The sequence below is a fragment of the Odocoileus virginianus genome, chromosome 19, assembly GCF_023699985.2.
Source record: "Odocoileus virginianus isolate 20LAN1187 ecotype Illinois chromosome 19, Ovbor_1.2, whole genome shotgun sequence".
In the NCBI taxonomy this organism is placed as follows: domain Eukaryota; kingdom Metazoa; phylum Chordata; class Mammalia; order Artiodactyla; family Cervidae; genus Odocoileus; species Odocoileus virginianus.
In genome coordinates, this window is record NC_069692.1 from 26,742,607 (window position 1) to 26,768,019 (window position 25,413).

Here is a 25,413-nt window from a genome sequence, read left to right on the forward strand (position 1 = left end):
AGATAGTTTCATTTGTGTCAAATTTTAGATTCCACATAAAAGTGATATCATATGGCATTTGTCTTCCTCTTTCTGCCTTCACTTAGTGTGATAAGTTCTAGTTGCATTCATATTGCTGCAAATGGCATTATTTCATTCTTTTTAAAATGGTTGAATAGTATTCCATTGTATATGTGTACCACATCTTTATCCATTCATCTGTCAGTGGAAATTTTGGTTGTTTCCATGTCTTGGCTGTCATGAATAGTGTTGCTATCAACTTAAGTGTTGCTATCAACTGTATCTTTTTGAATTATAGTTTTGTCTGGATATACGCCTAGGAGTGGGATTGCTGGATCATAGAGTAATTCTGTTTTCAGTTTCCTGAGGAACCTCCACACTGTTTTCCATAGTGGTTTCACCAACCTACACTCCTACCAACAGTGTTAGGAGGGTTCCTTTTTCTCTACACCCTCTCCAGCATTTATTGTTTGTAGACTTTTTAATGATAGCCTTTCTGACTGGTGTGAGATGCTACCTTATTGTAGTTTTGTGAGATTATTCTTTCTTATTTAACTTTTTAAAACATCATTTCAGTGGGAGAATTTTTTTCAGTGCAGTCAGTCAGTTCAGTCGCTCAGTCGTGTCTGACTCTTTGGGAGAATTTTTTTCAGTGCAGTCAGTCAGTTCAGTCGCTCAGTCGTGTCTGACTCTTTGTGACCCCATGAGCCACAGCACGCCAGGCCTCCCAGTCCATCACAAACTCCCAGAGTATACCTAAACTCATGTCCATTCAGTCGGTGATGCCATTCAACCATCTCATCCTCTGTCATCCCCTTCTCCTCCTGCCCTCAATCTTTGCCAGCATCAGGGTCTTTTCATATGAGTTAGCTCTTTGCATCAGGTGGCCAAGGTATTGGAGTTTCATCTTCAGCATCAGTCCTTCCAATGAACACCCAGGACTGATCTCCTTTAGGATGGACTAGTTGGATCTCCTTGCAGTCCAAGGAACTCTCAAGAGTCTCCTCCAACACCACAATTCAAAAGCATCAATTCTTCAGAACTTAGCTTTCTTTATAGTCCAACTCTTACATCCGTACATGACTACTGGAAAAACCACAGCCTTGACTAGATGGACATTTTTTGACTAAGTAATGTCTTTGCTTCTTAATATGCTGTCTAGGTTGGTCATAGCTTTTCCTCCAAGGAGTAAGCGTCTTTTAATTTCATGGCTGCAATCACCATCTGCAGTGATTTTGGAGCCCCCCAAAATAAAGTCAGCCACTGTTTCCACTGTTTCCCCATCTGTTTACCATGAAGTGATGGGACTGGATGCCATGATCTTAGTTTTCTGAATGTTGAGCTTTAAGCCAACTGTTTCGCTCTCCTCTTTCACTTTCATCAAGAGGCTCTTTAGTTCTTCTCTTTCTGCCGTAAGGGTGGTGTCATCTGCATATCTGAGGTTATTGATATTTCTCCCAGCAATCTTGATTCCAGCTTGTGCTCCTTCCAGCCCAGTGTTTCTCATGATGTACTCTGCATATAAATTAAATAAGCAAGGTGACAATATAAAGCCTTGACATACTCCTTTTCCTATTTGGAACCAGTCTGTTATTCAATATCCAGTTCTAACTGTTGCTTCCTGACCTGCATACAGGTTTCTCAAGAGGCAGGTCAGGTAGTCTGGTATTCCCATCTATTTCAGAATTTTCCACAGTTTATTGTGATCCACACAGTTTTCAGTGCAACCACATCATTAATCAGTGAGAGTCAGCTGGAAATGAGATTTGTGTCAGTTCTTATAGTTATTTTGGGGGGAAAAATATTGTGTCAAACCAAGGCTATCTTATTCTTATCTTTACTCTAAAGATATGTATAAAGTTTTTTAAAAAGAAAGAAAATGTTCTAGGCTCAATTTATTGAACAAAGTAATTGCATTTTCCCATTACAAATATTACATAAACTCATATAGAAAATTAAAAAGAAAACATATTTTGATGTATTTTCCTCCAATAATTTTTTTTTTCACAACCATGCTCATTTTAAATAAACTTTTCAAGTGGCGAAGGGTAAATTCTTGGGAACTGGCCTGATTGCACTCTAAAATGACTTAAGATTTGGAGAGATTTCTCCAAACAAGAAAGTTAGGCAGTATAATTAAATGGGTGCAAAACTGGGTCAAACCAGGGTAATAAAATCCTCCACACAGTGAAAATAAAGCCTAAAGTGATGCTCAACAAATAGAACATAAACAGAGGCTGTTATGGCTGGTACTGGAGGTGAAGGAAAAACTAGAAGCCCCACTGGGCTGTTTATGTATATTTCAGCTAAGAATCACCCTCACTCATCTGTGGAAGTCACCCAGATACCCAGGCAGCAGAGGGAAGCATTAGGAGAACAAACATACAGTGGAGGAGTTAATGATTTATTTGTATCAAATTAATATATGGAAATCAATTAAAATAAATCTCTGAGGCTGATAGCATTTATCTTGGTGTCAGCATGGGAATCAGAGAGCCAGGAATCTAAGCTGTTCCTCAAATCGAGTTACTGGTCACAGGAAACAGGCCATGTTACAAATGTGGTCAGTTGATGTTGAGAAAAACCCAGGTACCTGTAAGATAGCAAATCTTCTGAAAAAGAAAAGGAAAATTCTGTTTTGGTGGCCACCATGTTCAGAGCACCCTCTCCCCTGTCCCCAGCCCCCAGCCAGCTTCCATAGACTTTATTAGGGTTTGTTGAGGAGGCAAAAATTTTCCTTTGCCCTCTTAGTGACTCTGGCTGGGCCTGAAAATGAAGTTGGGATTCCCAGGTGGCGCTAGTGGTAAAGAAGCCGATTACCAATGCAGGAGACATAAGAGACATGGGTTTGATTCCTGTGTGGGGAAGATCCCCTGGCGGAGGGCATGGGAACCCACTCCAGTAGTCTTATGTGGAGAATACCATGGACAGATGAGCCTGGCAGGCTACAGTCCATGGTGTCACAAAGAGTTGGACACAACCGAGGCGACTTAGCACTTAGCAAGACATTAATAGGAGAAAAGCATCCAAATTTTATTTTTATATGTGTGTGGGAGCCTTCACAGGGAGATGAAAACCATCAAGGCAGTTTAGCCTAACTGTTTTATGTACTAGGTTGAGCAAAGAGTAGTAATTATGAGAAAGTAACTATAGGAGGAGACTAAAGGAAGATAAGATAAGATAAGAACAAGGTTTCTTTGTTCAAATGCTTCTTGGCCTGTACTTGCCATCTCTGGAGAAAAGAATGTTCTCTTCCTCCAGGTTCAGGCAGGGTATGTTCCATACAGGAGTTCTGTCTCCTGTCCTCAGGAAGGAAACAGTAAATCAGGGAGTCTTTTTTACACCTGTTGCTTTTCAAATGCCTTTAGCTCAAAAATAATCAAAATGTCAAATTGGCATATTTGGGGGCGGCATGTTCTGAACCCATTCGCTCAGCCCTGTGTTACCCTTAGTCTCGCTCTGGGGAACCCAAGTGGGTTCTAGAGGGATGCATAAGCTGATGGCACTAATCTGCAGTGGGGCAGGGGTATGTGAGGCAGTCAAATGGGCGTAAGAGTAAGAATCACTCAGGAAATTCCCTGGCGATGCAATGGTTAGGACTCCATGCTTCACTGCTGAAAGTGAAGGTCACTCAGTCATGTCCGACTCTTTGCGACTCCAGGCCAGAATACTGAGGTGGGTAGCCTTTCACTTCTCCAGAGGATCTTCCCAACCCAGGGATCGAAGCCAGGTCTCCTACATTGCAGGTAGATTCCTAACTGACTGAGCTATCAGGGAAGTGGGCATAGCCAAAAAAAGAAAGAGTAAGAATCACTCAAATTTCTGCCCATTGTCCCTCTCCTATTCATTTACCTGGCCTTCACGGGAATCTGAGCCTGGAGGCAGTTCCCTTGGTTTCACCAGCTTTGGCCTGTGTTGACGGGTACGGCTATAGCCTTGATATATGTGGCCGATAGGGTTAGGGTTAGGGTCTATAATCCCTCACCCCTCTGCTGCCCTATGGCTTTCCCATCTCTGTTGTAAGAGAGTCCAGATTTTATTCATCTCAGAACTTTAAAAAAATAACCAAGCTGAAACCATTTACCTCAGATTGGGACTTGAACCTATGTGCGGGGACTCGAACCCAGCCAAAACCCTGCTTGGGACTTGAACCCATGAGGCTGGGACTCGAACCCAGCCAAAATCCTGCCTGGGACTTGAACCCATGAGGCTGGGACTTGAACCCAGTCAAAACCCAGTTTGGGACTTGAACTGATGTGGCTTGGACTTGAACCCAGCCAAAACCCACGGTACCTGGTTTCAGGGCCTAATAAAGCTCAGGTTCTTGATGTCTCATCACAGAAAGAATTCAGTGAGAGACAAAGTGATAGGTAAGAAGTGAATTTATTCAGATTCAGAGAGAAGCACACTCCACAGACAGAATGTGGGCCACTGCGGAGAGAGAGTGTGGCTGTGAAATGTGGCGAGGTCAGTTTTTACAGGCTGGGTAATTTCATATGGCAGAAAGCAAAGAAGAACTAAAGAGCCTCTTGATGAAAGTGAAAGAGGAGAGTGAAAAAGTTGGCTTAAAGCTCAACATTCAGAAAACTAAGATCATGGCAATCTGGTTGCATCACTTCATGGCAAATAGATGGGGAAACAATGGAAACAGTGACAGACTATTATTTTTGGGTTCCAAAATCACTGCAGACAGTGATTGCAACCATAAAATTAAAAGATGCTTGCTCCTTGGAAGAAAAGTTATGACCAACCTAGACAGCATATTAAAAAGCAGAGGCATTACTTTGCCAACAAAGGTCTGTCTAGTCAAAGCTATGGTTTTCCCAGTAGTCATGTATGGGTATGAGAGTTGGACTATAAAGAAAGCTGAGCACCAAAGAATTGATGCTTTTGAACTGTGGTGTTGAAGAAGACTCTTGAGAGTCCCTTGGACTGCAAGGAGATCTAACCAGTCCATCCTAAAGGAAATCAGTCCTAAATATTCATTGGAAAGACTGATGCTGAAGCTGAAACTCAAAAACTTTGGGCACCTGATGTGAAGAACTGACTCATTTGAAAAGACCCTGATGCTGGGAAAGATTGAAGGCAGGAGGAGAAAGGGATGACAGAGGATGAGATGGTGGATGACGTCCTCAAGTCAATAGACATAGTTTGAGTAAACTTTGGGAGTTGGTGATGGACAGGGAGGCCTGGCATGCTGCAGTCCATGGGGTCACAAAGAGTCAGACACTGGGTGACTGAACTGAATTGAAATTTCATATGCTAATGAGTGGGAGGATTATTTCAACTGTTTTTGGGAAGGGGTAGAGATTTCCAGGATTTGGGCCACTGACCACTCCTTGGTCTTTTGACAGTGCCTTGGACCTGTCATGGCGCCTCTGGGTGTGTCATTTCACTGCTGATTGAAGAGCAAGGCCTAGTCTTGTCTGCCATCTTGGTCCCATTTGACTCTAATTGGTTTATGTTGTGTCCTTGAGCTATATCATTCTTTCAAAAGTTGTGTCCTGTCCCTTTCCCTCCTGTTACAAAACTACAAAACAAAAACCACCCTAACTCCTATTGAATCCATGGCAAAATAATCATAGGAGCCAAGTTTCCTCCTGAGAAACAAGGACATACTCTTACAAACCATATGACAATCATCTAAATCAGGAACTTAACAGAGATAGATCATATCTGAAGGAAAATTTTCTTTTACTATTTTATATTTGAATGGTGGTGGGAGGGTTGTCTGTGAATGAACTCACAATAGACAGATTAACAGGATAAGTCTGTTTATGCATGTGGGAGCTTTCAGATGAAGAGGCAACTTGAACAGCTAGAGGTAAGGGTTTATATATCAACTTAGTGAGGGGGGTGATAGTGGTGATTGGGGCTTCAAAGGATGGAAGGTTGGGATGAAGCTTGTTTACACTATCTTTTGGAATGTCCTGGTGCCCAAGGTCAGGTCTCTCTGACTGGAAGTCTCCTTGGACAGGGGCTGACTCTCAGAAAGCCATGTGTTAGTTAGATAAGGGGAGTTCAGATAAGAGTTCTTTCCAGTTGGTAGTAAGGTAAATGTTTCCACCTTGAAGTAATCTTTGTGTCATTCAGGTGGGCTTTAAGTCCATGAATCATACCATCTAATCCACAGTCGCCATTTCACAGGTTGCCCTAACGTTGTCCTTCAGAGCAAAAGATTTCAATTCAGGAGCACCCACTGCATTTAGTTGTCATATCTCTCTGGCTTTCTTCAATCTAATCATTGTTCCTGAGGAGCGGTTTTAAAGATTTCAGACCATATATTATGGCAAAGGGGCTTCCTTGGTGGCTCAGATGGTAAAGAATCTGCCTGCAGTGCAGGAGGCCCAGGTTTGATCCCTGGGTTGGGAAGATCCCCTGGAGAAGGAATTGGCAACCCACTCCAGTATTCTTCCCTGGGAAAATCCCATGGACAGAGGAGCCTGGCTGGCTACAGTCCATGGGGTCACAAGAGTCAGAAATGACAGTGACTAAACCACCATATTACACAACATTTAATTAGCATATTTTAATTCCTCTATCTACTCATCTGTATGGAGAAGGCAATGGCAACCCACTCCAGTACTCTTGCCTGGAAAATTCCAGGGATGGAGGAGCATGGTAGGCTACAGCCCATGGGGTCGCAAAGAGTTGGACATGACTGAGTGACATCACTTTCTTTCTATAGTTCCTTTTGGAGAAGGAAATGGCAACCCACTCCAGTGTTCTTGCTTGGAGAATCCCATGGACGGTGGGTCCTGGTGGGCTGCAGTCTGTGGGGTTGCAAAGAGTCGGACATGACTAAGCAACACACACGCAGACACACACATACACACACTCATCTGTAAGGGAGGGAAAAAAATTCTTGTTTCTCTGTCCTTCAAAATTTTTGGCTGGGCCCTTGTAACATAATGCAGATTAACTAGAGGAAAAGAATTTATTAATGTGTATGTCTACTAGAAGGGAGAAACTCAAAGAAAGAGTAACTGAAGGATGTGGCTTAGAACTCTGGTTTACATACTACTTTCAACAAAGAAGAACACATTTATAGAGAAATGAATGGAAAAAGAAAGTGGTTTTAGGTTTCCAGGGGTGGCAAACTATGGGAAGGTAAAGATATGATAGAAAACTTAATGAAGTGAGTTGTTTGCAGATTCCCCTGATGCCATCTGATAAGGGTCTGTCTTCAGAGATGGAGAATCTATATCCTGCCTTCATACAGAACAGGAGAAGGTTTCAGAGACCTTTTCCTGTATTTGCTGCTTCTTAAATGCCTTCATTTTAAATAGTTCAGCTGGAATTCCGGTGAGCTACTTAAAGTCCTAAACAATGATGCTGTTAAAGTGTTGTGCTCAGTATGTCAGCAAATTTGGAAAACTCAGCAGTGGCCAGAGGACTGGAAAAAGTCAGTTTTCATTCCAATCCCAAAGAAGGGCAGTATCAAAGAATGTTCAAACTACCAGACAATTGTGCTCATTTTGCATACTAATAAGGTTATGCTCAAAATCCTTCAAGCTAGGCTTCAACAGTATGTGAACTGAGAACTTCCAGATGTACAAGCTGGGTTTAGAAAAGGCGAAGGAACAAGAGATCAAATTGCCAACATCGACTGGAACATAGAAAAAGCAAGAGAAAGGCTCTGACAGTGTGAATCACAACAAACTGGAAAATTTTTAAGAAGATGGGAATACCAGACCACCTTACCTGCCTCCTGAGAAACCTGTATGCAGGTCAAGAAGCAACAGTTAGAACTGGACATGGAACAACAGACTGGTTCAAAATTAGGAAAGGAGTATGACAAGGCTGTATATTGTTATCCTGGTTATTTAACTTCTATGCAGAATACATTATGCAAAATACCAGGCTGGATAAAGCACAAGCTGAAATCAAGATTGCTTGGAGAAATATCAATAACCTCAGATATGCAGATGATACACTCTAATGGCAGAAAGTGAAGAGGAACCAAAGAACCTCTTGATGAAGGTGAAAGAGGAGAGTAAAAAAGCTAGTTTAAAACTCAGCATTCAAAAAGTGAATATCATGGCATCTGGTCCCATCATTTCATGGCAAATAGAAGGGGAGAAAGTGGAAGCAGTGGCAGATTTTATTTTCTTGAGCTCCAAAATCACTGTGGATGGTGACTGCAGCCATAAAATTAAAAGATACTTGCTCCTTGGAAAGAAAGTTATGACAAACCTAGATAGTATGTTAAAAAGCATAGACATCACTTTGCTGACAAAGGTCCATATAGCCAAAACCATGGCTTTTCTAGTAGTCATGTATGGATGTAAGTGTTGGACCATAAAGAAGACTGAGCATTGAAGAACTGATACCTTCAAACTGTGGTGCTGGAGAAGACTCTTGAGAGTCCCTTGGATATCAAGGTGATCAAACAGTCAATCCTAAAGGAGATCAACCCTGACTATTCATTAGAAGGACTGATGCTGAAGCATCAGTGATGCTTCACTGGATGTGAGGAGCTGACTCACTGGAAAGGACCCTGATCCTGGGAAAGATTGAAGGCTAAAGGAGAAGGGGACAAGAGAGCAGATGGTTGGATGGCATCACCAGCTCAATGGACATGAGTTTGAGAAAACTCCAGGAGATAGTGAAGAACAGGGAGGCCTGATGTGCTGCAGTTCATGGGGTTGCAAAGAGTTGGACATGACTGAGCAACTAACTGATCAAACAACAACAAATGCCTTCAGCTCAAAATAATTTTGATGTCAAAGAGGCATATTAAAAAAAAGGCATATTTTGGGGTGACACATTCTGACTTCCTTTGATCTGTAAATTCATTGACTGGGGCAAGTAATTGATCATCTACTCTGGACTGAGCCCTGTCAGGCATTGGGATCTGTGGGTGCACTAGATAGATGTGGACCTTCCCTGGGGAGAGGCTCAGCAGTAAAGAATCTGCCTGCCATGCAGGAGATGCAGAGTTCGATCTCTCGATTGGGGAGATTCCCCTGGAGGAGGGCATGGCAACCCACTCCAGTATTCTTGCCTGGAGCATCCTATGGACTGAGGAGCCTGACGGGCTACAGTCCATGGGGTTGCAAAGAGTCAGACACCATTGAAGCGACTGAGCAACCATGCAAACTATTCTAACCACCTCCTTGAGTCACATTTTTCTGTGAACTCCCACACATCTACATGTATAAAAATCTGTCTTTTCTCACTAATCTGTCTTTTGTTAGTTTAATTTGCAGGTCCCTAGAGAACACCTGCCAATGCAGGAGATTCAAGAAATTCCCTTGAAGAAATTCAAGAGATTCAAAGATTCCCTGGGTCAGGAAGATCCCCTGGAATAGAAAATAGCAACCCACTTCAGTATTCTGGCCTGGAAAATCACATGGACAGAGGAGCCTAGTGGGCTATAGTCCCATGGGGTCACAAAGGCCAGACATGACTGAGCAACTGAGCATGCACACACACACACACACACCACCTAAGTGAGTATAGAAAATGTTTTTTCACCTTGACACACTTAGATATTATTAACAATAATCACATTAGGGAGCAAAATGTTTAAAACATTGATCACAAGAAAATTAAAACAGTTGTGTTATGTATAGTAGCATGTCTTCCATTGTAAATGCTATTATTATTCCTTTAATTCCTTATCCACCATCCTCTTCAAACTTTCTCAACTTTTCTGGTTCTCTTTGTGTATTGTTGTTTAGTCGCTAAGTCATATGTGACTCTTTTGTGACCCCATGGACTGTAGCCTGCCAGGCTCCTCTATCCATGGGATTTCTCGGGCAGGAATGTTAGAGTGGGTTGCCATTTCCTTCTCCAGAGGATCTTCCTGACCCAGGGATTGAACCCACGTTTTCCGCATTGCAGGTGGATTCTTTACCTCTGAGCCACTGGGGAAGCACTCATTGTACAGCTCTGGGCAAAAAAAACAATGGCTCAGTAGGGAAAGCACTGGTAAATGCATTCAGGACCAGCGCCAGTGACAGAGCATGACTCATTCTGAGCATGATGCTCTGAGGTCACTGGAAGCATCAGCAATGTCCAAAGACTCCCTCCCCTTTGTGGATGCTTGCTGTGCTTTTCAAAATGTCTACAATCATTTTTGCTGTTCTACTGCTTGACTTTGGATGATAACTGGAAAACATTCCACCACATTGTTTTGCTAAAATATATTACATTTTTGGAGATCTAAATATAAAATTTTATACCAGTTTAAAACAGACAAATTCTGTATTGAGACATACATTCTATGAAGTTTGTATATTAAAAAACAAAAAGTGTTTTGGAGAGAGATTTGTCAGGCTGTGCTTGCATATACAAAACACTTAAGACAGTGCTTGGCACAAAGAAAATATTAGCTTATTATTTTACCTTTAATGACATAATGTTCTGGGGGGGAAACAGGCAAGAAGACACAAGATGGCTAAGATCACTGCAGACTGTGATGGGTTTTCTGAAGAGTTTGAAAGCCATAATAGATAGTACCTTCCTGTAGGTGGTCAGGGTGGCCTCCCTGGTGAGGTGATGTCTAAAAATCAAAAGCTTTCCAGGAAGAGACAATAGCAAATCCCAAGGCAAAGGTGAGGCAGAGCTGTTGGAAGGACATGATTAGAGAGTGTGGAGTGGGGAGACCTCTGTGAGATGAGGCCAGAGATAGCAGGGTGAGGACCCAGGTCATGGAGAATCTTGGAGGCCATAGAGAAGAGTTTAGATTCTATTCTAAGCACAATAAGAAATCATTTTGAAGATTTAGGTGGAGGGATGAAATGATCTGGTTTATGGTTTGTTTGTTTCTTTAGATCACTTTTGCTGAGGAGATTGGGCTAATGGAGATTTCAAGTGGAAGCTGGCAGACCGGTTATGAGGCTTCTGCATTAATTCAGGTAAGAGATGAAGCAACAGTGAAGATGGACCGAAGTCGGGGATGAAGAAGAATGATTGGACTTGATGTTGGGTGAAGAAAACGGATCACTCAAGGATGACACTCGGATTCCTGGCTCTGATAACCAGGTAGGTGCTGAAGTTCTCAACTGAATTGCTCAAATTCTGAACATTTGCAGAGTTATCTCTGAGGTCTGGGCATATACACACATACCCATAAATGCAGAATTATGTTTGCCATGTGTTTTGGGAGGTATTATTATTTATAAATGTCATTGTGGCTGCAAAATGACTAGATGGTGTAGAGGTTCCATACCACATGGCACAGGAGAATACTGAATCACAGTGATTTGCTTCAGCCCCTTTTCATAGTACCTGGTAACATTTGCTTTGGCCCTACCTTATAAGAGCATCTGTTGTGAGGCAAGGCTTTTTGTTTGCTTCGCCGAATTGGTTGGAAGCATGGAACGTGTGGCTGTTTTGGTTGTCTAAGCTAAACATCAGAACGGTCTGCCATCATTCCTCAGCAGGCCACAGCTACAGAGCGTCTATTCCCTTTTCCCTTGCTTTTTAATAGAGTAATGGTAGTTAGGAACAAATGACCATTCTGACAGATTAAGTGTAAGATGCTTTGGGACAAACAACCCAAGAAGAGTTGTAGGTCACTACAGAAGGCTGCAGAATATGCCACCTCCAAATGTACTGCTCTGGAATAAGGGCTATTTTGAGCAAAAGGCAATTGAGAGGAGACTGATATAAGAAAAACTCTCTGTCCTCCCTCTATTTACCTAAAAGCAGAACGTTTGTAAAGTTGTCTCACTTCCCTGTCTGCCAGGAAGAACAGAAGGTAACTACTGGAGATAACTCTAGACCCTTATTAGCCCAGCGATGGCACCAGAGGAATCTACACAATAAACTTGACTAACTGACCCTTATCTTTCATTAGTTTCCCCATATGTTTGCCTTCTTACAATCAGCTGCCCTAGAAACTCAAAGTCCTTTTCTTTTGTCTTGTCACAACTCTAAACATGTTCTATTCTTTTGCTAAGATGTTACATAAGCCCAAGTTCTAACCACCTCTTTGAGTTCCTCATCTTCGGGTGCTCCCTTTGCATGCACAAGTGTTAATAAACTTCTGTGTTTGTTTCCTCTCATCAGTCTGTCTTTGTCAGTCTAAGTTGCAGTGCCCCCACCCAGAGATCTGAGTAGAGGGAAAAAGACTTTTTTCTTTTCCTACATGACAAAGAACGGAAAGTATACACTGAGAACCCCAGAAACAGGGTGGCTTTGGTGTAGAGAGGCCCAGGGGCTGGCTGCCTCATTTATTAGCTATGTTAGCTTATGCAGATTACAGGCATCACTGAGCTCTGGTTCCCCCATCTGTGAAATGTTTTGGAGGGAGATGGGAGAGTGAAACAATAATTGAATAAGATAGAATATGGTTATAGAATACTCTGGATTGTTATGGAAACCCAGTCTCTGAAACTCAGTGGCTTAGCACAACCAAAGTGGATTCAGATGTAGGTCAGTAACTTTCTCCTCCTTCTGAAAACCACGAAGTCTGTATTTTCACCATCTTGTGATATAGCCTGAGCATGTAGCCTTCAAGATTATTGAAGAAAGGGAAGAGAGGATGCAGGACTTCATTATATATTGTTAATGTTCAGACCTGGAAGTGGTTTACCTCACTTCCACCCATCCCCCACTGACCAGCATTGAGACACATGGCCCCAAAGGATAGCAAGGTAAGCTGAAAAACATAGATTCCCAGTGCCCAGTAAGAGAAAAAATTTGGTAAAATAATGACATTCTCTCTATAACATGTAGGGAAAATATGTGTTATAAAATTATCTCCAGCTTTTCTCTAGTAATAATAATTTGAAATGACTAAAACAGGAAAAGAAGTTAATGAGCAAAGGGTATAAATGAACTACGAGATGGGTCACCCATCTCTGAATAATGGGGAGGTAATTGCCCTTCTAAAACAGCACAGAAAAGACGGCTGAGCAGTAAGAGTGAGAGTGGAAGGTGGAGGGTTGGAGACTGAGAATTGGAAAGAGATGAAATGTCTCAGTTAGTACAGTTCACAATTGAGGTGAAAGTATGCCTGGAAAAAAAAGCTTTATGTCTAAGTTGAAAGCAAACAACATTTTTCAGAGAGGCAACAATTATGTAGCCAGCAGAAAGGTAAAGTTTACAATGTTCATCTGAGAGTAAGAAGTTCCAAAGTGAAGATCTTTTCTGCAAATAAAAAGAAAGCGCTATCTCTAGAAAGCATTTCCAAGTTAAATGTTAAGGATGAAAGATACCAATAAGTGGAGATTTGTAGGATGACTTATGCACGTTAGGAAAATTAAACCATGCTTCACCTTCTGATGTTGGAAGACATGGGACAAGTGCTCTGGGGGTCAAGGCTCTGCTGTGAGATATGTACCTTTCTAAGACTGTCTTGTCTACTTTGAGAAGGAGAAATCAGGGTTTTCATGTAGGGGAGGAAAAAAAAATTTCCTTCTATTTCTTAGTTCTCAGTTAAGGCCCCTATAACAGAAGACAGATTAACAAGGGAGAAAGAAATAGAAGTTTATTAACATGTCTCCTTCATGGATACATGGGACAAACACCCAGGGAAAATGAGGAGCCCCATGCAGTGACTTAGAACTCCAGCTTAAACACCATCGCTGCCTCAATGGACAGACGTTTGAGCGAACTCAGGGAGGTGGTGAAGGACAGGGAAGCCTGGCGTACTCCTGTCCATGGGATTGCAAATAGCTGGACGTGACTTAGCGAATGGACAGCAACAGGGGGGAGACTGGTTATGAGAAAGTTACCAGGGAAAGCATGGTAAACAGGGTGAGGTTTGCCGTACAATTTTAAGTGGTGCCTTCTCCAGTGACAAGAGTCTCTTGTGATTTCGTGAACCTTCTCTTCCTGGTACGCTTCCCTGGGGGCTCAGCTGTTAAAGAATCCGCCTGCAATGTGGGACACCTGGGTTCGATCCCTGGGTTGGGAAGGTTCCCTGGAGAAGGGAACGGACTACCCACTCCAGTATTCTAGCCTGGAGAATTCTATGGACTGTGTAGTCCATGGGGTTGCAGAGAGTCGGACACAACTGAGCGAATTTCACTCACTCTTTTCCTGGTTACAGAGAGGGAGACACCCTTACACAGGGAAATTTTCTTTCTAAATATAAATTTCCCTTATGTAAGGGGAACTTCTACTCTGCTTTCTGAGCTTCTCCTGTGTTTGCTGTTTCTCAAAATAATCAGCTCAAAATAATCCTGACACCGAAGAGGCATATTTTGGGATGACACATTTGGCCATCCTTCTCTAATAAACTCCCCTTTGCCCTCTGCGCACCCTACTCCAGCCACACTGGACCTTCAAATATTCCAGCTTTCCTCCGGCCTCCCAGCGTCCACTCCAGCTTCTCTTGGCCTAGAAGACTCTTCCCTGGGATGGGAAGTCCACTCTGCGACACCCACCCCCACAACTCCCCAGTGACACCTACCCTGTCCACTCTATTCAACATCTTCAGACATGCCGAATAGTTACTGTTTACAGTGTTTACTGTTTGTCTATCCCACTGGAATATAAGCTCCCCAAGGGTAGAGATTCTTTATGATTATTTCACTGATGTATCCTAAACATCCAATAGATGCACAAAAACATTTGTTGAATCGTTCACAGGTTACCGACTAGCTCCTAATGGGTTAAGTGGCATAGAGGTTTGTTTTCCCTTAAAACAACTGCTGTGAACAGAGAGTGCTTGTGCTGCCCTAAATGATGGGGGAAGAGTGGGGGTGGAGAGGGTACAGTATGGAAACCAAAATTAGGGGGAAAAATCAGTGTGAACACTTAGAGAGTCTTTTTGTGTTGCTGATTTTGTATTTCAGGCTATATGACCAATGGCAATAGCATTATTTAAGCTATAATTTTTAGTTTTTAGAGTAATTTCTTTGGAATGTTTTTCTTTCCTTCTAAAACAAGCGAACTCTGTGAAGCACATAAGCTTCAGTTTCAGCTTAAGAGAGAAACCTTTAGGTGGAGATAAAATAGAAACCAGTACCTCTATTCAATCTTTCAGTACCTGGTCTGTTTGAAGAGCGGACGTGTTTGGACAGTAATGCTTAATGAGATCATTTCTGTTACTGTTTGTGAAGGGCTTAGCTTTGCCTCCCTCTCCTTTGGGGCTTAAGAACTTGGACATTTTAGAATGCTTTCTTAAAATTAAATACAGAGTTTCAGTTGCTTTGATGCAGTACTAGGGGACAACAAAAAAGCCTGTTTAAAATGATCTCAGAACAGAAATTGAACAGCTACACAATCCTTGCGAAAACACAAATACAGAAGAAAAGTGTCAACATTTTAGGCATAAATTAGATTTTACACAAAATTACATTTTGAGCTTGTGGGATCCCTGGTTGTTTTGAAACATTATCTCTGTTCTAGAAACTGTAAGCCTTCCTTTGAACGATTGCCCAAATTCTCACCTTCGCTGCAGTGATTAGCCAGTCCCGGTATTTATGGTGGAATTTACATGTGTTTAGCAGTCCCTTAAATTCCTCACCCTGAAAAAGAACCCCTTTATCCTCTAAGCACAGGTGTGGTAGACGCTTTTGCATCATTCAGTTACATTCCAGATTTGGGGGAAATTAGCTAAGAGATGTGTCTGGGCACTATGCTTTGGCCATCTGTCTGTACTATTTACCATGCTCTGCACTGGGCCTTATATCAAAATTAATTGCACCACCAGGTCCCAGCCATTAATTTTAGTATATACAAACTATGTAAGAGCAGTGAGACATTTATTTATATTTTTTGCTTCAACCTGTAATTCTTGACCCCATAACGTTGGGGGATCAATCCCTTGCTGCAACTTTATTAGAATATCAACTGTAATAAATAGCTCTTCTACTACGTAATTACTTAGTCACGACAATCAGAATTTTAGTAAGCACATTGATAAAAGTAAGAATCAGACCCTTCATCTTATGCTAAGCCTGATTATTTTGCCCTAGAATTTTGGGCAGAATTGATCCCTTCTTCAATAACGCTAGTGGTAGTCATGAATATATACTATTACCTTGGAGAGAATAAGCTGAAGGGTTTCTCCATGAGGTGAATGATATGGGGTTGGCCATCTGTGATGGGGGAGTCACCTTGCATTCTGAATTTAATCCAAACTGCCCCTAATTACCAGTAAAGGATCCGTCAGCAGAAAGAAGTCTCCTGACTTGTCTTGCTAAGAATTTAGTCAGGGCCGTGCCTGAGCCAACCTATTTGTTAGGCAAGACAATTATTTCTGAAAGGATCTTCGGGAAAAGGAATACCCGCCTCTCTTATGCTAATATGAACTGCATTTCATCTTCAGATTCTCTGCAAGAAGAGAGAGCCATGCTTAGTTCCCCACCTGGGATGGCTGAGAGGCCTGGAATGTGAGTGGCTCATGGTTCCCAAGATAAGAAATTGTCAGCCTCCACTGTGAGAATTATGAATAGGATCAGAGAAGGAAGAGAAAAAAGCAACATCAGATTAATTTTAAAACCAATTTAAAGGTTAAATCTTGCCAGAAAAAAAGAAATTACAATCTCAAGGATGAGTAGAAAATTATTATTTCCCAATCCTGAAAGTGTCTAAAAATTGATCTTTTTACAATTTCACATTTTGCTGGGAGTTCCTTGGTGGCCAAAGGGTTGGGATTCCAGACTTTCACTGCCATTGCTCGGGTTCAATCCCTGGTTGGGGATGTCCTGCAAACTGCAGCACAGCCAAAAAAAAAATTATGTAAAATTTCACCTATTACTGGTCAAATGGCAAAGAAGCCAGAACATGTGACAATTCAGTAGTATTTATTATTAATACACAGATATAAATGTTTTATTGTCAGCCACCTAGAAGAAATGTCTCATAACAGGCAAAGAAAACCCTATGGGGTTTTGAGATATGCTTCCTTCCTTCCTTAGCAACCATCATATTAAACACTGTGTCACCACAACTTGGTGATCTAGTTGGTGATAGAAAAGGTGGGACAAGCCATAAAAATAGCTAAGAATTAATGATGTCTGTCAATAGCCATCTTCTTCATCACTCTTTGATAAACCCCAGGACTGGGCTGGCCCATTCTTGAGTGTGGGGTATTTGTCCAGTGGAGCCCAGGGTGAAGCTGGGCCCTTTCAATGCAAGATCATTCAGGTCAGCTCTGCAGTCCCTGTTGAGGTCATTAGCAGCTTCAGCAGAGAGAAAGAGAGTTTAGAAAGGATATATTATGTGATAAACAAAAAAGTATTGATGTCGTCATTATAAGAAATGGAATATTTTAAACTCCCCAACATTTATTTTATAGTTTAATTTTATTTTGAAATATGCATGTAGGGGACAGTTCACCTTTTAGGTAAATCTTCTTGGCCTTTCTTGCCCAGCCCATTGCCCAGTGAGACTGGATCCATTACAGCTGATTTTATAGGTCCCTCTTGATAAACTGTACAAGGATTTTTTTTTTCCATTCCATGGAGCCTAATGGAGAGGGCCTGGAAAAGGCAAGAGAGTAAGAGATCAAACACAATCCCTGGGACTTATGTTTGGCAACAGTAAAAAAAAAAAACAAAAACTCAACAACAAATGGGTAAAACCTATCCAACTAGTTCATCCTGTTTCCAGAGTAACCAGGGCAAAAGTGAGACTGTAACAGTTTAGAGAACACACTTCAGGCTTCTCTTTGGAATAACCCTCTTGGGCTTCTGTTATTTAGATTGTTTTCTTGGTCTCTCTGCACCCTCCCACTTAGGTGCATGTGTGATCCTGTCTGTGGCACTCCTTCCTGTGGTCTGGATTACATTAGATAATACCATCAATTTCTTTGATAGAGTCCAGAGCTGAACCACTGTGGAAAATAATGAGCTTATTATGAATATGCAACTGTATCCTTTTTTTTTTTTTTTTAATTGGGGTATAGTTGCTTTGCAATGTTGTACAATTGTACATTGCAATTGTACATTGTACAATCATTGTACAATGAAGTGAATCAGCCACAGGGACTATATCCCCTCTCTCTTGGTCCTCACCCCCCCCACACCCCCATCCCACCACCCCAGGTAATCACAGAGCACAGAGCTGAGCTCCCTGTGTTATACAACAGGTTCCCACTAGCTAGCTATTTTACACATGATACTGTGTGTGTGTATATATATATATATATATATATATATGTCAATCCCAATCTCCCAGTTCACCCCACCCTCTCTTACCTCTGTGTCCTTGCATCCGTTATCTACATCTGCATCTCTATTCCTGCCCTGCAAATAGGTTCATCTGTAACATTTTTCTAATTCCACATCTATGTGTTAATGTACCATATTTGCTTTTCTATTTCTGACTTACTTCACTCTGTATGACAGATTCTAGGTCCATCCCTGTCTCTGGAAATGACCCAGTTTTGTTCCTTTTTTTGGCCGTATCTATGTACCACATTGTCTTCATCCATTCATCTGTCAATGGACATTTTCACTCTCTTATATTTGATTTATTGATTCTTTCTGTATGCAGTGTTCATGGGTTGATGGGGCCAACTAGTCACTGGCTCATCAGAGCTCCCTCTCTCTGGGAGTTAAAAATCTGCAAACAACATCCAGATTCTTTTACAGTGCCCCATTCTAGGCTCCATGAAGGCAGGAGCAGGTTTTACTTCCTGGGCCCAGTGCTGTAACTGTTAGGAGTCAATTCTCCTTAGGACTCAGATTGTCAAGTTGTTTCAGGACTCTTGGGTTTGCTTGACTTCCTTCCTAGGACCTTGGGAATTTTGGTATAGAACTGCCCTTTTCTCTAGTTTTCAGACAAACAGAAGACTTTGCCAAGGAAACAGGAGAAGAAAAGGATAGAAAATATATTGATTTACAAAAATAGATGGATCTTAGTAGAACAAAAGGACAAACTACAGACTGGGAGAAAATACTTGCAAAAGACATATCTGATAAAGGACTGGTATCTAAAATATATAAAGAACTTTTAAAACTCAGCAATAAGGAAACAACCAACCAACTGGAAAGAGGGTAAAAGATTAGAGCAGATACCTCCCCAGAGATGATGTACAGATAGCAAATGAGTATCTGAAAATATCCTTAGGGAGTTGCATATTAAAATAAGATACCAATGCACACATGAATCCAAAACAGTGACAATACCAAACGCTGGCAAGGATGTGTAGGATCTCTTACTCTTTGCTGGTGGGAATGCAAAATGCTAAAGCCACTCTGGAAGATAGCTTGACAGTTTCTTCCAAAACCAAATATACTCTTTCCACATAATCCAGCAAATTATGCTCCTTGGTATTTACCCAAAGGAGTTAAAAAATTATGTTCACACAAAAACATGCCCACAGATGTTTAGCAGCTTTATTCGTAATTGCCAAAATTCAGAAGCAACAAGATGTTTTCCTGTAAGTGAATACATAAGCTGTGAGACATCCACAATAGAATATCATTCAGTGCTAAAAGAATTGAGCTATTAAGCTGTGAAAAGACATGGAGGAACCTTAAATGTATATTGTCAGGTGAAAGAAGCCAATCTGAAATGCATACATACTATATGACTCCAACTATGTAACATTCTGGAACAGGCAAAATTATGGAGATAATAAAAAGATTAGTGGTTGGCAGGATTGTAGTGAGGAAGTGATGACTAGGTAGAGCTTAGGGGATTTTTAGGGCAGTGAAAGTACTATGTGATACTGAAACACTGGATACATGACATTCTACATTTGTTCAAATCCATAGAATGTGCAATGCAAAGAGTGAATCCTAATGTAGACTGTGGACTTTAGTTAACAACATCAGTATTGGCTCATCAACTATAACCAATGTGCACTTAATGCAAGATGTTAATGATAGGGGAATTGGGATGGGGAAAGTAGGATATGGGAACCCTGTACTTTCTGCTCAATTTTTCTACACTTGATCTTAGCCAAAAGGCCGAGAAGTGATCTGCTCAATTTTTCTATTAACCTGAACCTTTTAAGAAAAAGGTCTACTAACTAAAAGAAAACAAAAAGACGGATCTGAGAAAGTGTGGGAAGAATCGTGCCATTAGAGGGTCAAGGGAATTGTGCCAGCACTGATCTGAATTTTTCTGAGCCACTGCAAAGGCAGGTCTCTGAGGCAGTGTTTTCACCACCAAGAGTCCAGCCGGTGGATTTAAGTTGCTGGTCAGCGGAACAGCACTGCAGTGTTCACCATCTCAGAACAGCTTAATGAAATCACAGACTTCCATCTCAGGGAGCTAGGGGAAGAAGAAAGGGACTTTTCAACTGAGTTTAAAGGTAAGAAATAGAAACGTCCAGAGACTTTTGTAGCCTGTAGCATTTGAAAAGCTCTTCAAATAAATCGCCTCAAGTACTGAAGTTGGAGGAACCTTGAAATAGGATAATTATGAGCTTTGATGTGGTGGTTTCTACTGCATTCACAATGTTTACTCCATTCGAGTGTGTGTGTGTGTGTGTGTGAGAGAGAGAGAGAGAGAGCCTGCCCGAGAGCCAGGGAGACTAAAAGGAAGGAAGGGAGAAAAGATCTTCATCTTCTCTAATTTCTTGTACTGGCGGAGTCTAACCTGATCAGGTTATTTCTTTTACACTAACTTTGAGCAGCTACCCACATGTCTTAGTCAACACGTCTCTGTACTTGCATTCCTTGAAGCCACATCCTGCTTCTTCCTTTTCCCACCTTGCCACCCCCCCCCCCTTTTTTTCTTAAAGAAAGCGTTGTTAATATGTTCAGATCTTTCTGGTGTTGTCACATGGCTGTTATGTTGTTTATCACATTTTCTTCCCTCCCTCTTAAAGTCCCATCTAGCCTCCTTGGGAGAGGTGGTGTCTCCTTCAACCCTTTGCCTTCTGGTTTGCAGACACAGCTCCAGGGGTTTGATTAGCCTCAGTCTGAGATGACCCAGATATCTTAAGGGAGAAGGAACAATAGAATTATCCATGTTCAGTGTTAGTGTTGTACTTAACACTTAGAAGGCAAATGTTACTTTCTGAGAAATACACATGAGCGCTGTCTTAAGGAGAAACAAAGGCCAGAGGAAGATCTAGTTCTTGCCCCAGACAAATGTATGACCTTGGGAAAATGCCAACCTGACCAAGCCTCAAAGCCTTCATAGGCAAACTAGAGATATTCTTCCTGCTGAAAGGCAGAGGACCAGACCTTTGTTTTCCCAAAGCCTTGTCAGATTTAAGGTTCTGTATTAAAACTTTAGCCTTTTCCTTCTCCAAAGGATCTTCCCAACCCAGGGAAAGTAGCCTTTCCCTTCCCCAAGGGGGTCTTCCCAACCCAGGAATCGAACCCAGGTCTCCCACATTGCAGGTGGATTCTTTACCAGCTGAGCCACAAGGGAAGCCCATATTAGAACCTAAGAAATGCTATTCACCCGAATGGATGAATCTTAACTGTCTGGAATGTGAATTGGGTCATATTTCCCTTGACTAGCCCACAGCACATAGCATGCTATTAGTAATCTTAACAGCTGCCCTTTACTGAACAATTTATGAGCCACTTGCCTGCCTGCCTGGGGACTCAAACTTGTGGACCAGTGACTATTATGGGGAGAGAGGGAAGGGAGTGGGCCATGGCTTAGAGCCAACCACCCACCCAGGGCCTCCAGCTTCTGAGAGCAGGCAGCCCCCTGGGTTAGCAGGCTTTGCCCAGGAGCTGGAGGAGAGTGGAGGTGGAGCCTTGAAGATCTTTATCTCTCCTCTTGCTACTGTCCTGAGTCTGACACAACACATGCATAGCTTCAAGGTAGAGGCGGTCGTGACCTGGAAAATTGTGTCATCGGAAAAAAAATTACACCTTCACAGCATTTCCTCTAATGTACCTGTGAAGCTGGCCTGCTGGGCTGTTTAGGTTATGGGTGGAAAGAAGCATCTGAAAATCATCCACGTTAAGAATGAAAAATGCAGGTGAGGATGACAGGCCTTGGTGAGAGGGTTGTCTAATGAGAATTTGAGAATGTTTTTGATGGAGTCTTTCTCTCTTCCCAGGCTGCACACCCCCTGCCATCAGGAAGTTTAAAACTACTCTTTGAGATGTTTTACATTCAGGGAATTCCCAGGCTGTCCAGTGGTTAAGACTCTGCTGCGGGGGGTATGGGTTCGATCCTGGTCAGAGAACTAAGGTTTCACATGCTGCGCAGCACAGCCAAAAAAGAAAAAAACAACAACAATGTTTTACACTCAGATTTCTTCTCCACCTGGTGCTCAGATGAACCTAGGGTGGCCTGGGTTTAGGTTAGGTTGGCAGGAGAAGCTTTTCTCTGCAAACGGAATCAATCAGTTCTTCAGACAACCCGCGGGTTTCAAAAGATCTTGCTGAGGGGAAGGATTGTGCATAGTGTTGGGCAAAGAGTTAATGGCAACAAAGACTTGATAAAGGTTTGAAACGCAGGTCCAGCAGTTCTCTGTAATAAAGACAAGGCGTATGGGAACGGCTGCCCTCTCCTGTATTCTGGCCTGGAGAATTCCACCAACTGTATAGTCCATGGGGTTACAAAGAGTTGGACATGACTGAGAGACTTTCACTTCATATCTCTCATGGCTAAGAGTTTACAAAGCTCTTTCCAGCCCATTGTCTCACCTTTATTGCCACACTAACCTGTGAAGCCCAGCATAGTGAACTAGCATGATCCCTCCTTAGCCAAGAGGAAACTGAAGCTCAGTGACCTGCCCAGTTCCTGGAGCTCAGACCAGGGCCTAGGTGAGAATCCAGCTCTGTGACTCAATTTGTCTTCTAGACTGTTCGCCACCAGTAGCATCCCCTTAGTCTACCTCCCTGCCCCCGCTCCATCCATCCTAGCCTTGAATATGAAATTTATCAGGATCAGGTGCAACAGAAAATGCATCACTGCTAGAAAGCCCAAGAGCCTTTTTGCATTTTGCACATATTTTATTGAGAGAAGTACAGCCTTTGATTATCTATGGGACCTGAACTCAGTAGCTTCCAGGAGATCTGACTTATCAATACATGAGAAAATCGGGGAAATAAGCCACAAGATAAATAGCTAACCCTCCTTTCTCTGCCGTGGCTTATGATCCAGCTGTCATGGGAAGGTAGGTAGAGGTGAGGTATTAGTCAGCTGAACACATAGAATATTAATTTCTTCCTAACTTTATAAAACAAAATCCTTCATAACTCTGAAAGCATATTTGGAACTCCCCAAGCACGTTCAAGGGAAGTACTTGGCTCTGGCCTGTTTAGTATTTCTATCAGAAACTTGAAGAGTCATGTAAAAGGAATGTTCACGGATTGTTCAGCTGACAAAGGTCGGTGGGGGGGGATGTCACTGCGTAGTGACAGAGGGTGAGCGTCCATGCCAGGAAGGCTGGCCTCACACGTCACGTGATGTGTCCATGTCCCTGTGGACTGCCCATCTGACACGTGCAGCTCCCAGGTCCTGGGCCTGTTCTTTCTAAGCAGTTTTGTCTTTTTCAATATCATGACCACATTCTGGACTTTGCTGTTACTCTGGCTGCTCCCCCAGTACCCCTTTAGCACCACACTCTCGAAACTCTGTCTTCCGTGATTCTAGCTCTCACGCCCACCTCTCACACTACACCTCTTATGAGCTCATCTTTCTCCAGTTTCTAATCACTTCCTTTGTCATTCGCATTAGCAAATGCCACCACGTCTTACCCAGGTTCCAAGACAGAAACTGGGTCTACCTGCCATTCTGGGTCTTCACTTCTTGTCTATTAAGGCCTCCTATACACATAAAAAAAAAAAAAATTAAAATATTAACATCAATTAAAATTTGTATACCTTTTCTCCTGTTAATCTGGTCTTTTGTCAGTTTTTTTTTTTTCATGAAAATGATCATTTTTATTCTCATAAAAATGCTAATGTGAATTCAGACTTGGAATTTCTGCAAATCAGAAGCTGGATGTAAAAGTTATCCCATTCCTTGACAACTGTTTGGTCTTCAAGCCCTGTTGGGACTCTCAGCCACATGTGACAGGTCTAAGATTTGAAGGAGGCTTTGCCATACCAGTTTGAAAATCTAAGTCTGTCTGTTCCCGTACTTAGCCAATTGCTAGCCTTTCAGGTCCATCACTTCCAGTCATTCACTCTTTTGTTCTCCTTATGTGTATTTGGTCTTCCCACCTGGATTTCAAACGGCTTAAGACAATAATCATTTCATTCCACTTCATGGTCTCTATGCGTCAGGAATTTGGGGAGCGCTTGGTGTGGCAGCTCTGGCTTAGGGTCTGGCATGTAGCTGCAGTGGGAGTGGGGGGTCTTTTCTCAGTTTAATTTGCAGGTCCCAGTCCCTGAGCATAGAGGCCAGAGGAAAGTCTTTCCTTCCCTACAATGTGAAATTTGGGTTTATCAGGTTCTTTGTTCTCCACGCCTACTGGTTACTGATTTCTGTAGATAAATCTCGCTCTCCTGCACTCTCTCCATTCCCTTGACTGTCCCCTATCGTCCCTCTAAATGTATTAATAATTGTTATACCTCCCCGGCCTGCTGGAGGGTCTTACCAAAAACCACCAGGAGCATCTCTATTATACTTTCAGAATCCCTCTTGACCTGCTTCCTGCTTTTGTGATTCTCATGATCTCTCGGCCTTGATTGGATTGTGGCACTATACCTTCTAGCCAGGTGCTTGGTATGTCCTTGGCATCCCTCAAGGGAAGGGGATTGAATACCACTGGCCCTGCCTAAGTTCAGGCCTTCATCACATCTTGCCTAGATTACAGTTACAGCCAGCATTCTCTGACCTGCCTGTCTGCCTCTGTTTTTGATCACCTCACTCTCCTGCCTCAAACACCAGGAGGTACTGGAGGTGGGGATTTGACTGAGCCACAGTGAGGTTGACTGAAGTTCTAATTAGAATGGAAGAAAAATGATGGAGCCAGGAGTCTGGCCATGGGGAGAGGACATCAGGTTAAAACCATGAGAATCAACAGATTATAGAGTCTAGCCTTGTGGGTGGTGGATCCGCCTGGCTTCAAGGGGCAGAGATGGGGTGGACTGGAAGGTATGATAATATTTGTAAATGGTAAGAATGTCTTTCTTTTATAGTATTTTGTTTGGAGGAGCCGTTTTAGAGACGAATCGATGAGTGGATAGACAGTGTGGGTCTCTGATAAACAACCCCTCTGCACTCTGTGGCTCCCTGGGGATCAGGCTTCCTAGGAGGACCTGTGATGGGAATGGCTTTGTGGTGTGTTAGCTAAACAGTGTCTTGACTGACCTCCCAGCCTTTCCCCATGACTGTCTCAGAGAGGTGTGAAGGGGTGGGGGTGGCGGTGGGGGAAGGATGAAGAAAAGGAGGTAGGAAAGGAGAAGGAGAGAGAGAGATTGAGCCGTAGGCCTTAGGAGCCCAGGGAGGAGAGGGCCAGAAGGACGGCTCAGCAGGTGCCCTGTGGACCCTTAACCTAGAAGCAGGAGAGGGTAACAGCCATCTCGGTGGAAGAATGCAAACATGATGGCCAGGTTCCAAGACCTCCTTCTGGGTGCCCCTGGAGACTCCCTGAAGCCTAGACAGACAGACAGCCTCAGGGATGGG